This window comes from Haliotis asinina, chromosome 16, assembly GCF_037392515.1.
Source record: "Haliotis asinina isolate JCU_RB_2024 chromosome 16, JCU_Hal_asi_v2, whole genome shotgun sequence".
NCBI classification, from domain to species: domain Eukaryota; kingdom Metazoa; phylum Mollusca; class Gastropoda; order Lepetellida; family Haliotidae; genus Haliotis; species Haliotis asinina.
Genome location: NC_090295.1, coordinates 8373885 through 8388310, shown reverse-complemented (window position 1 = coordinate 8388310; position 14426 = coordinate 8373885). Strand labels below are relative to the sequence as shown.

Sequence of the window (14426 nt, the reverse complement as noted above, 5' to 3'; positions counted from 1 at the left end):
ATATATACTGTGAGAGGGTTACTATGCCCTGTAAAGGGAGAATTATGTCCTGTGGAAAGAAGTCACACAGGAGGAAAATATGTCATGAAGGAGGAGAATTGTGTCCTGTAGGAAGAAGATAATTATATTCTGTAGGAGCATAATTATGTCATATAGGAGGATGATATGTCCTGTGGGAGGGGCACTATGCTCTGTGGAATGATAATTATGTCATATAGGAGGAAATATGTCCTGAAGGACGAGAATTGTGTCAAGTAGGATGAGGATAATTATATTCTGCAGGAGGATAATTATGTCATGTAGGAGAAATATCATGACCTGTAGAAGGAAAAATCATGTCGATCATGACGTGGACTGTCATGTGGGAAGAACGTCCTGTCTTGTAGGATCGTCATGTGTAGAAAAAGATTTTATTGGTACATATTTTAACTACGTAATTTCATTAGCATGTGTTTAAAACGTCCGTTGTTCGAATAGAAAAACATAATGAAAATGGTCTACATTTTTCCATACTCAATTTTCCACTAAAGTACAGTCCCAAAATGGGACAACATGCAGATAAGTTAACTTAAATCTGGGAATATACTGGTCTGGCTTAGGTGATGGGGAATCAACCTGTTAAATCTTAAAATTGACTCTTTCCATTTGAAAGCTGTCATGGAACAGCATTCTTGATCCCATAATATGTATTCTGATGAACTAAACATCATAGCTGATGAATGTACCCCAAAGTCCTCCACTGGTGAAGATTATAATGAACTGTTTTCTATTCATGCTCAAGATACTGCTGCAGGAACTGATAGCTTACAGTATCAACTCAAGAAGCACTTACAGAATCGTGTTTAGAAACCCTTTTAAAGATTTTTGATAGCATTTGGGCGTCAATGTGATGCTATAACTGTACTAATTTCTTAACATGGACGTGGCCATACCGATCCTTCAAATTATCGACAAATTTCATTAACTGGTTGCGTTTGCAAAACGATGGAACGCATGACCAGTTATTAATTAGTTTGGCACTTAGAAACCAATAATCTACTTACTGGTGTGCAACGTGGTTTATGTAAGAAGTAGAAGTAAAGATTTACGTGATTTAGTATGACATACTAAGAAATACTCCAGGTGTGTATATGAATGCACCTACCTAACACTGTAAAATAACCCTGTACCAATTGTTTTCATATGTGAGGAACAACATAGGATGCATTCACCAGCTGATTAGTTCATCAGAAAACAGTTCAAGGGATCGAGAGTGCCCATGAAATGTTAAGGTTTCAATTTGTTAACACACATTTATTCATATAAAAGTCAGTTTCATTTTATTCCATGAAAGCTTTGAAAAGGAAAGGGTAAACTGTAAGAATTATGACGTTGATGTCCCCTACTTAATACATTCCATGTAATCTCATCTGCATATTGTCCCATTTTGGGAAGCACTTTGGCAGGGTAAAAAAGTATGGAAAACATATTTACTGGGTAAAATGACATCTCACTGCTTTCATTGCTTGCCAAAAGAAGTCTGCTCACCAAATTTGAATAAAATGAGTAAATGGGTTAAGGAACAATATCATAAATCTCTAATAGATTCATCCTACATCCTAGGCAGCAAGTAATCATATCGTGACTTGGATCTGCATTTTATTTATGAGTGCACTCAGCATTATTCAAGCGGAATGGAACCACAGTCTGTAAATGATCGAATCTGGGCCAAACAGCCCAGTGCTTGAGAGTACGAGCATTGATCTACGCAACTGGGATACCATGACATGTCTCGATTAGGTCACCCAGCCTTAACACACGATCCCGTCAGTCGTCTCTTCCGACACGCATGGGTTGCTGAAGACAAATTGTAATCCGGGTCGTTACGGCTCGTGTACCTGCCCCGGTAATGATAAACAAGAACCCATTGCTTTAAATCAAAACGTACCACGTAAAATGAGGACTGACTGACCACAATGGGTGAACAGTTTGGTTAATGGTTACTGAGCCTTAACAATCTGAACCGGAGTCCTCAGGTCATTCAAAGTACGTAAATATCCTATACCTCCGACCTGTCTAGTGATTCAATAATCTTTAATCCCATATTTCTTACCTGAATATCGACTTATTTTTCCAATAATTACTGTGCATATTACACTTAAAATGAAAGGCATGGTGTTTTTTGGTGTGTACCAGACGGATAGAAGAGATACGAAGCAAGGGTTACAGAATGTGTATGTAACCTCAGTGATGAACTCCTCGGATCTGACAGATTACAAGAACCACATGTCCCTCAGGCTGATAGGGCCCAGTTCATCAGCACGCTTCAAGACCTCGCTATAATTACACACACATGGCCAAAACATGGACAACGTGTGGATAGCAGAACAGTTGTCTCTCTTGTGGCCAGAGCATGTATATATACATAATAAACCATTCAGCACAATTCTTGGCTCACCGCTTCGCAACTCCTGTAACCTGAACGCACCCTTTTCAAGTCTTGGAGACTTGTAGATTTCTCAATGGAGATATCTTTACTAAACCTTTTGCACAACTTCCCGCAGAACCTGTAGGTGATGGCAGATAGCACGTTAAAGACATGCTATAAGATTATGTCGATCATTCATTCTGACATTTCTCGCGAAAACTACAAAAATGAATTTCTAATTTAAAGTTTTTTTGTCCTTCTTCGTTCTGGATACAAGACGTGTACTGACCTTTAATGTTAAATAACAAAGCAACACGCGCGAGTGCGCGGAATGAGGATCTCTCCAGACTCTTAATTTCTTACAGGTTACACAGAGATGAGTGTGGATTGTCACGCCGAGGGAGTGAGAATACAACGAAGTGACCGTTTCGTACTTGCTCTGAGTGTAAGAGTGACAGTGTAACTGCAACGACCTGACACTCGTGCTGTGTGGATGAATGGCTCTTCAACATAAAACCTCATGACATTTATTTGTACTTGCAAGCACAGGTTGACCTGGGGTTGGAAACATGTTAGAATATACGGGCAAGCATGAGTTAACGAGACTGTGTCACACAGTAGGAGAAGGACGGAGGGATGAAATTAAAAACAACCTACCTGGCTGAAAGCTAGAGACTGATCAAAACTTGTGAACAACGCTCCTTCCGGATTGTTCCAAACTGTTTATTTACGGGGAGGCAGATCCGTCACGGACAAAACTGTAGGGGTAATGCCTCACCCTGGGGATGTACAACTTCTCCTTCAGACAGTTTACAGCTACCAGTGAGAGATACGTTGTAGCTATGTCATAAATTGCTTCCTTCATAGGGTTATGTGAAGAGTGCGGTGGGCAATGTTGATTGCCTTACAAGCGTCAAGATGGTCAGTGGGTCAAGGAAGAGTCATGTATGCTTTTGTCCACTCCCTTACTGTGAGCTGCGAATGTAAACGCGTTTCATTTGTTTTTGTTTTTGTTTGTTTTTGTTTTGTTTTTTGTTGTTTTTTTGTTTGTTTTTTTTTGTTTTGTTTTTGTTTTTTTTGTTTTTTTTTTTGGGGGGGGGGTAGAAAAAATGTGATTTGGTATATTATATGAATCAAACGTATCTGTTGTATTTATGTCAGGATAGTTTTACACGGTTCATATAATAGATCCATTCCGAGAATCGAACCCGGGCCTTCGGCGTAAGATCGCCTCCGTGGTGTAGTGGTTAGAACGCACACCCGGAGAGCGGAAGGTCGCCGGTTCTATTCCCGGCCGCGTCATACGAAACTACTTTCAAGTATGGTACTTGTTGAGGCATATTCTCTAGTGCGTTCACCCAAAAGTCATCAATGTCACACAGTCTGAGGAGGGTGAGAGCTGATACACGCCGAACATATTGCCGCGCATTGGGGTTGTTGTGGAATGCTGTCTGAAGTCAATGGCGTTGAGCACTTTTCCATACAGCTTGTCTGAAGTGGAACATGCACTCTTTTATCTGGCATTGTAGACAAAAAAGGAAACCAAAGGGTTTTACTGTCTGCACTCGTTTACATCGAGTACGTGTACTACAATGACGTTTGGTTTACAGTTGTGTTTACAGTGTCGATAAACATCATGTGTTGGCCAATTTCCGGGTGTTATTGAGTATTTGGGTGGAGTCGGATGTTCATCAAATGGACTTTCGTGTGAAACGACCCCCAGGCTTCGATAAACACGTAAGGTGTCGGCAAAAAGAGAATAAACCCTTGTTGATCCCTGCCTAGCGCTCAGTATTAATGGCTACAACAATGACAGGTCGGGTCGGAGTCAATATTATATGTTTGAGTAGGGTATTCGTACATAACTGCGGCATGGTATCCCAGTGAGAAAGCACTATAAAACCAGCTTAAAGTCTGGACTAGAAAACAAGCCGTCAAACATACGCACGCGTGCGCGTTGTCATGTGAGAGAAATATTCTTAAGTACATCATTAAACCCTATTTCACCTGAACGTCGACGTGATAATTAAGCTACCACACCACCTGTAAATATCTCACATCGCCCACGAGTTGCGATATCCCTGTCAAACTATTCGCTAGGCGAACCCCATCGCCGTGACGTAGCAGACCCTGCTTTAATACGTCACTACGACCGGCACAGGCCTGTCACCCCATTTGACTCATACAAGGAACAGAAATTCCACGTTTTTCACTTGGATTTATGAACGTGTTAACAGGACGACAATTTCTAATAAACAGGATACTCAATGTATACAGTGAACCGCCGAGTGATTTAGTTGCCCAGCCCTGATGTTATATACACACAATGCCATTTATAAAGGGGTCAAGTGTAGCACATGTCTATTTGGTATTACACTTTCTCAGTAACGGGGCAGTGGGGTAGTCTAGTGGTTAAAGCGTTCGCTCGTCACGCCGAAGACCAGAAGTCCCCCGTTGTGATGTTGCCAACATTTTGCTAAATGCGGCGTAAAAGTAAACTCAATATATTTGTCAGAATAGATTCCAGTACATTTGTTGTGTTACCAGCGTTTGTGTGACTGATTGTGTTTGTGGTTTCATTCAGATTCAACTGAAAGGGATCGGTGAACATCTCAGAGACAAATAATAATTGCTCAGTTTGGTTCTTAATCATGTGCAAGCTGTGCATAGTTCATGGGAAAAGAGGTATGTCGACATCATACGTTAAAAGTAAATAATAATTATTCTGAGGGCGTCAAAAATGCCTGATTTTACGATATATGAATGTACAGATTCAAGAATTTGCATATTTACAGGTGCAGTTGCATGGACATTTGAGAATAAAACTAAGTCTTGTGTACATCCGTTTTAGGAAAAGTACATGTTATCACCAGCTACAACATATATTGGACAACTAAAGAAAAAGTGAAAACTATCTTCATTTGCTAGTCCCGCAGTAACAGTATTATTCAAAACGAGTAGTAGTTTAGAGCTCGATTTTTTCCCAGTAAAAAGTATATGGATTCTGTTTCAAGGGATTAAATGAAAGATTCCATTTTTTTTTCCCACAATGAAATTTTAGCCCGGTCACTGTTTAGGTAGTCAGCTGCAGACGCAGGGTCTTCGATGACGACATATAGTGAAGTGTCATCAGCAAATAAACGGATATTTCTATCAATACTATCTGTAATATCATTTCATACCGAAACATGAGTCTCATTAACCAATTTAAACAATGACCTACCTTTCAGCCGATCCGAATTTCCTCAGGTGAAAGAGAAAATAGACACCACAAGCAACTCTGGTTACACTGAATTCCAATTCCTTATTTCATAAGAAAGTGGCATTCACAAATTAATTTTAAACTTTAGTAACAACGTCTTTCTATATTTTATTTCGAAGTTTAGGCAGCAACTAAGGAATACAGACTGTCCCGGTTTGATGAGGTCGTAAAATTATTCACAGTGCCTCTGGCTCACTGGTTACACCTGTCATCTGTTTTCTGCGATTATTAAGTTTAGATCTGTAGCGCACAATGAGATTGATGTGATATCAGTTCCGTACCAGATCGCCAAAGTTTTCTAGCGGCAGAGCCTCGTTTTGAGATTCTCATGCTTTCCATGTTTCCGTTTGTCAGAGCTCACTGTACGACAGAACACGAGGATTAGAATGAGCGTAGTGTTGCAATATACAAGTGCTTAGACGTATCAAATCATACTGATAAATATTTATGTATTCAGTTAGATCAATTAGTCTAAAACGTCTGGACTGGTTATCGCACTATGTTGCGCAACAGGACGGATCCCAGTACGAAGGAAACGAGACTGTTCTGGAATCAATATTTTGACGTGGGTAAATTATGAACAGCAAGGATCAAGGGACCGACCCCTGTGGAACCACAGCTGCTCAGATGAGTTTATACCGCTTGTATTTGTTTTGAGTTCTACTCCTTTTCTAGTGTTAGACTGTTGCGGCAATACCTACTATGCGGCAATGAAAAATGAATACCAAATTCTGCTGCATCATAATGACGCCGTGCCGACTAGTGATTGCCGTGTTGCTGAAACAAGTTATAGTTCAAAGAACCATATACACTGGACCACAAGAAAGTGTTCGGCGTGTAACATTTCAGATTAAAACAGTGTATTAAGGACAACACGAACTCTAGGGGTTACAAACACATAAATCGTTTATTGGCATCGTTATATATATGAAACCCCGTCATTAAAACTACTCATTTGATTAATTTAGTTCGACCGTTTTGAGAATAGTGCACTATTTCAAATTTCAGCCAATCAGATGGACGAGTCTCAATGACGTAATGTGAGGAATGTAAAATTAACTAAAACAGTATTAAGCACTCTACCCTATAATAGTGTCACAGATTCTGATTCAGAATAACCACTGCCCAAATAATTCCAAAGACCAAAATCTACGTACAACTTAATTGCAATGATTTATATGGCACTTATCTCCATCTTTAATCCTCATCGCCAAGACGGACGGACGCGTCTCAATGACGTAATGTGAGGAATGCAAAATTATTTAATACAGTATTAAGCACTCTACCTCGTAATAGTGCCACAGATTCTGATTCAGAACAACCACTGCCCAAATACTGCCCAATCGTAATTCCAAAGACCAAAATCTACGTACAACTTAAACAACTTAATTGCAATGATTTATATGGCACTTATCTCCATCTTTAATCCTCATCGCCAAGATGATTTATTTATTAGCCAACCCGTGCCACTTTGATTAATTACTGTTCGTGACATTTATTACTTCAAATGCCCATCCCCCTGGCTGTGCTCGCAATCATGCCCAAGAGTCCAAGACAATATGGTTGTCTCTTTAACTGTGTACATGATTACATCTATGAATGACGAGTGGCATTAATGCGGTTGAAGCCCATGTGGCGATTGGTAAGTTGTAGTGTAAGAAGGCAGAGGGTCATATTAGTGAATTCCTTAAGACCGGAGAAGATAATTTATCTCGAGGTAATATTGTGGGTAACGCTGATATTTAAACACAGAGAATTTATCGAGCGCAGCGACATCAAGCACCCAGTTACATCCAGAACCCAGTTATTGAATGAGAAACCAGCCATTCGGATCCCAGCTAATTAATAGACTGACGCTCATTCATGTATTTCTTATAGAAACAAACTCTTTCTTTCAAATCGAAATGGAGTCCCGATGAGAGGGAGATTCAGAACCGGGGAGGAGTTTAGAACTGCTTTAATCAGTGCTTCAGCATTGAGGGCAAGGGAGAAGGGAAGTGGTTCAGCAGAGACCATGTAATAGATCTATTATATGGTCTCTGGGTTCGAGGAGTGTGAGGCAAACTAGACAGCTAGTAATGAAGGCGTCTGTCCGTCGTCATGAGCAGAAATCAGCTCATCTAAATTGGCAAGAGGAATTACATGTCTCATGTATATCTGTGGCCATGTATCCACCAGTTTATTAGCTATATAAGTGTCCGACCAATCAGCCCTGCCTCTAAAGCCGTGACGCTGAGATACAGAGATTGACGTTCGTTGAGAGAGAGAGATGGGGGGGGGGGGGGGGGGGGGGAGTTATCATGTCCAAGTGTCATGTACAAGGGTGTCATAGAAGTGTAATTCTGTCATACAGGAGATTGAGGAGAATTACGGCATACTGGAAGAGAATGATGTCACTCAGGAGGAGTCATATAGGAACATTCTGGTGTCGTTAGGTTGTAATCCGTGTTAGGTGGTATAAACCTAAACGTTATTTGTCATCATTCACTTGATGCTCAGTTAATGAAGTGAATGATGCTCAGTTAATGAATTTATAACAGGTATAATTAGTGGTAACGCCACTTAGATTACCCGACAAAAGCCCCCATTTGGCATTTCTTGTGTCTGGATCGATCAAAGGATTAACCGATTGATTAATTTGTTTTATGGGGATTTAAATGGGGGACTTGTCAAAAGGTAGTGTTTATGTATGTACATTTACTAATCTATACTGAATACACTCTGTCGTGTCTGTGTCTATGTAAAACAACACCCTTCTTTCAAAGGATTAACCGCCAATACATTGATTGATTGCTCATTATTGGCTAACTAAATAACTTTTTAAAAAGAAAACGCACATTATGCAATTAGTTGCCAGGTGTGCTATCTTGGGTAACCAATGAAACTATAAAGCAGTGTGAAAAACCTGAAACGATACATCACATTTTCGTATATTAGACTGTTAAAAGACACATCACTTGGGAAATCTGCAGATGAATTATATATCACTTGTTTTTGCGGATATTGATGGATAGATTCCGCGAACAAGGTAATAGCCTGACATTACTCCTATAACTCTAATTTTAATATTTGCATTTTTGTTTTTAATAAGTTGTCGTAGCTTTCAACAGAATCATTGTTTTCGTCGTGAAGTGTAATGATGCAAACGACATACACTAGGGCGTGCATGCGAATTATAATTCATATATAGGCAAACTATGAAATGTCTACATATTACATTCCTGTTATACATTTGCAGATTGCTTCCTTTTATTAAGTTTCAAAATGCATACTAGTATGATTATAAAGTAATTAGGATTATGAGACAAAGTATAAAGACGTATATTGACAAGTGTCTACATACTGGCGAGTGAACGTTACAAACCAAGTAAATTTAGCAAGTGAAGAAATTTATCGCGCAGTATTTTCACTTCGACCCCGACCTCGCTTAGGTTATGTTACAGGTTGTGTCATGCAAACTCCTTTTGGTAATGATTCAAATACATATTTGGATTTGACTTCACGATTTTCAAAAATCCCTGTCTTGGGATGAATGCTATTTAAGTTTGTTTTCACCGACTTACAAAAGGACAATTACTTTCTACTGGTAGTAAAATATGTATCTTATTGATGGAGAATAGAATTTTGCTTGACATTTCTTATTACATAACAATTTCATTCTTGGAAGTGAGGTCAATATACATTGCTTGCAATATAAATGTCACTTCGACACCTGCCTTGCTTCCGTGGAAGAAGTCCTTATGTTAAAAGGTGTGTCATGCAAAAGCCTTCTGTCCATGAATCAAATACATATTTAACTACCAGGAAAAAATAGTATTGATTTTCTAACTTGATGAGAACAAATCATAATCTCAATAATTCTAACGGACTTTAGCCCGTGACTTCACGATTTTCAAAAATGGCGGCGCCCTGTCTGAGGATGAATGCTATTTAAGTTTGTTTTCACCGACTTACAAAAGTAAAATTACTTTCTACTGGTAGTAACATATGTATTTTATTGATGGACGTTATGATTTTACATGACATTGCTTTTGACATAACAGTTTCACTCTTGGAAGCGGTCAATATAAGGGTCAATATAATATTACTTACGATAATATTGTCACTTCGACCACAACCTCGTTTCCCGGGAAGAAAGCGTTATATCCATGCAAACTCCTTTTGGTCAGCAATGTGTAGTAAGCAGTCTTGATTTTATAAACTCGATGAAACTTGAACTCCATTTTCTATCCTGGAAGCGTGGTAGGGGACGAACCATCCGATTTAGTATATACCACAGGCTTCCACAACGCTCACTTCGCACACACGAACAACCAATTTAAGCACAAACTACGGAGTCTGGTGGAAATCTGTGCATAGTGACACCATCACCCGACCCCAAGGAACGATTGACGGCGACACAACAATTCGACATGTCTTTGGTGACGTCGAGAAATCAGCAAAATGACGAGCTTCCTACACATTTTCTATACATTTAACTGGAAATCGTTCCTTCTATGACGTCACTGTAGGGCTCTGGCGACAGAGTTACGTGACCTGTCTGCGGTTTCGTTTGCGGGCGAGAGAGAAGCAGACGGCTTTTTAGCAACTTTTAAGCGCTTGGTATTAATTAACCACAAGTTTTTTTGTTCTTTTTATTTAAAAAAATGGTGTTTCGTTTATGACTAACCATAAGTCTTTCATATGCAGTGAAAATTGAGTTTAGTGGTCCTTTAATTTTAAGGGCTGTGATACCGTTTCGCGTATTATTATAAGGACATCCGTTTTCCTGTAGTGGATCTGAGAACACAAAAGGAAGTCCTCTGCTAAAGATGGTACCTCCACCCCCACATCCGACGTCAAGTGGTTTACCGCTAGCTTGTAACTTTCCACTAGTGTAGGTTGATAGGAGCTCCGTACATTGTCACAAGATTGTATCATCAAATCCCCGTGCTTCGTGAAACGATCGTTGTCTTTGCAGTCAGTTTGACGTGACAATTTCCTGGCCGCACGACGGTTTGTAGGGCTTCAGGGAAATATTGTACGGGTGCTTCATGTGATTTATTCTTCATGATCATGAGCTAAGATATTTTTTCAAACGAGACACTAAGTAAGTGCTGTGTCATTTCTCTAACGAAATCCCTGCAGAAATGAGATTTTCTAGAATTCATTTCTACAAACAGAATTTGACAAACATTCTCACGCGGAAGATAAGGGGATAAAACACCCGAGTCGTCTTTCTGCAATGCACGTGAAATGTGTGAAATGTGTTCTGTTGATACACGTGCACCCACGTCATTCGGCAGTTGATTTTGAGGCTAGTGGGTTCACTAATGGTTTATTTCATTACCCTCTTGCAGGTGATAAAGACATGATAATAGGGAAATACAAAGGCAAAGCACGTACGGATGTACGCATTTCTATCATGCATAATAATGTCATGACCAGTCACCGAGTAAATCCCGTGTTTGTGAAAAGAGTGACTTTGGTATCCATCTTGCGAATCATGTGTATAAAGTCAGACATCTGGCGAGCCACATCATAATTGTGTTTTTAAGAAACAGGATGCTTCTGACACATTAAATGATGACATGTATTAAGTACAAATATCAATTATCCCCGGGTTAAAACATACACCGACTTACCTTGGGCTTGCAAGTCTTCGGTCTCTGCATAAAGCTGTTGTTGCCCTGAATTGATAGTAAAGCCTCTATTTTTCGTAGACTTGCGACTGTCGCTTCGATTGCTAAAGTGGAACGGGCCTGATTCATGACTGTTACAAAAATGCCAGAATAAACCCAATGACGCAATCTATGAAATTTGTTGCAAGATACACCGGATGAACAATGACATGTGACGTCAGCACAACAACATCTGTGTCCCTTGGGTGGAATCCAGACTACTGTACGACAGCTACCAGACTTAAGCTTAGCCTCTGAAGTTATAGTATTTTGATAGATGCAAACACTGTCTTATACACTGAAAAGGAACCCCGATGAACTGGGAGATTTTAAACCTGATAATCCTTCATTAGGGAATTCAGCATTGCAGAAAGGGCTGATCAGAAGGGAAAATACTGCGGTCCAGGGACGGTTTATTTTGCGTGTCTGTGTGTGTGATTTCCAATTTCCAATAACCATCTAACCCTTTAGTGTCAACAGATGTCAGGGCTATTATGGAGTCGCTTGTTTATGGCAGTTGGATGTGTCTGTGCATGCATACTAGTAATTACGTTTATGGACCCGACGGAGCGTGATGACAAGGAGTAAATATAGACCATAATCTTTGAGATGCGCATTACTATATGGCGTGGTTAGATGCATTTTGAGCCATTAGGCTTGTAATGAAAAAAAAAACCAACGGGCATCAGCCAATATCATGTCACTGAAGTATGAAGTATGTAGAAGTGTTAAAGGTACTCTTAACACCATATAGTATGATACAGCCGGGAACACGATCCCCATGGAAACGATAAGTGCTTACTTTGCACGCCTATAAATATGATAAATCCACAGAGGAAACAATAAGTGCTTACTGTCAACACCTTGAAGTCTGATACAGCCGGTGATACACCGTGGATTGGGAAGTACAAGTTAATATATTTCTATACACATGCAAACTAACCAGAGTGTGGGGAATGGTGAGTGAGTGGGTTTAGTTTTACACCGCACTCTGCAATATTCCAGCTATATGGCGGCGGTCTGTAAATAATCGAGTCTGGACCAGACTATCCAGTGATTAACAGCATGAACATTGATCTGCGCAGTTAGGAACCTATGACATGTGTCAACCAAGTCAGCGACCCTGACCACCTGATCCCGTTAGTCGCCCCTTACGACAAGAATAGTCGCCTTTTATGACAAGCATGAGTGTGTGGGGAATCAATGTGTTATGGTAAAGTCTGTAAATATCCTTTCGTTAAATGTAACAAAGGTTTGGAGGCGGATACAGGCATTCAGCAAATCCGAAAATTGAACAATCTGCCTTTCTGAGATAAACGTCATGTTAATGTTAAGGGGTGTGGTTCTCTTTTATTATTGTGAGGATTTGAGACTTCACAAAAGCAAGTTGTGTATATCAAGTCCCGGTGCTTTGTGCAATGATCGTTGTTTCTTGCAATCAGCTTGGCGTTACTATTTCCTGGCCGCTTCAGGGAAATATTGTACGGGCGCTTCATATAAAATATTCTTTATGCTCACGTGCTGAGCTATTTTTTCAAACGAGATAAATGTTGAGTCATTTTTTTTAACGAAACCCCTGCAGAAATGGGAATCGTCTCTACACACAGAATTTGACAAACAGTCTTACGCGGAAGATAAGGGGATAGCACACGCGATCGAGTCGTCTTTCTGCGATGCACGTGAAATATGTGTTCTGTTGATGCACGTGCACCCACGTCATTCGGTAGTTGATTTTGGAGCTAGTGGGTTCACTAATGGTTTATTTCATTACCCTCTTGCAGATGATAAAGACATGATAAGAGGGAAATACAAAGGCAAAGCACGTACGGATGTACGCCTCTCTATCATGCATAATAATGTCATGACCAGTCACCGAGTACATCGGGTGACTTTGGTATCCATCTTGCGAATCCTGTGTATAAAGTCTGACATCAGGCGAGCCTGATCAAGTTTTATTTCTAAAGAAATGATACAAGTAGTGATCAGATATTTTTTCAAACTCGGATATTTGCTAGCCAAGGTCATTTGTCTCTCACATAATCCCTGCTGGAGCAGCAACGAGGATTTCCCCGACCTAGAACTCATCAACTACACTTTCGCCAACATTCTCACGTAGAAACCACATGAAAAATAAACCGGAACATGGAGTCGAGTTTGAGCGATGCACGGGGAATATCTAAAAACTGTATTCTGCATACGTGGAGTACATAATATATGCACTTGTAGGTACACATAAGCTCAGTCGGCATTTGATGACTATTCAGCTTCAAAAATATTATTCGAACCTAATAAATACTGACATTCAGTTATGACGAATATCATTACGAATATATCATTAATCTGTGTAGCAACCAAACCAACTAACCTTCAGAATACAGATCTTCGTTCCATGCACAAAACCACTGACGCTCTGAGCTGACATTTCTAATATATTCTCTCCTGGATAATGGCCTGTGACGTCACTCTCTTATCAATATTTGAGCTATGTGGATGTGCTTGAGCTTCTCTGGGTTATTTATATATATATATATATATATATATATATATATATATATATATATATATATATATATATATATATATATATATATGTGTGTGTGTGTGTGTGTGTGTGTGTGTGTGTGTGTGTGTGTGTGTGTGTGTGTGTTATGAAACAATACGTTTATTTGTTTGGCATTATCAAAATGTTTCTTGACATCTGTAACTTTTATCAACTAGAACAAGAATATAGTATTCCAAGATATTATTGAGAAACTTGTTTCGGCAAATACATGCATATAAAGTAAATAATTTTTACTTAAATGAACATGCTGAAATATTATTCTCTTTAAGTCTAAATGTCTTTTCAGTACTTTGTGACACCTTGCCCTTGCAATACACAACTGAATGCGATTCAGTACGCCGCCGATCAAACGTTGTTAAATCATATGACAGCGTATACCAGTATTCGAAATCTTACTTCATGTCCTTAACATTTGTAAGTCTTGTTTTATTTGCATTCGTCTGCCCAAAATTAGTAGCCACCCATTCTCATATGGGGTGAAGATCTGGACTGTAGCCGGACAGTCTAAAACGTGAACATGTTCGTCCGACAACT

At 39.6% G+C, this 14426-nt stretch overlaps 1 protein-coding gene across 3 annotated transcripts in view; it reads right to left on the bottom strand.

Annotated features, from left to right (window-relative positions):
• Positions 1-11442, bottom strand: part of LOC137268832 (alkaline phosphatase-like) — a 42925-nt gene extending 31483 nt beyond the window's left edge. Inside the window, exon 1 of one of the 3 annotated variants that reach the window (XM_067803398.1) lies at positions 11294-11442. The gene's annotated coding sequence lies outside the window, so the exon portion shown is untranslated. Of the gene's footprint in view, positions 1-3064; positions 3230-11293 lie in introns of those variants that run through there. The other 2 variants (XM_067803400.1, XM_067803399.1) reach the window with 2 other exon arrangements.
• Between the last annotated feature and the right edge of the window lie 2984 nt (positions 11443-14426).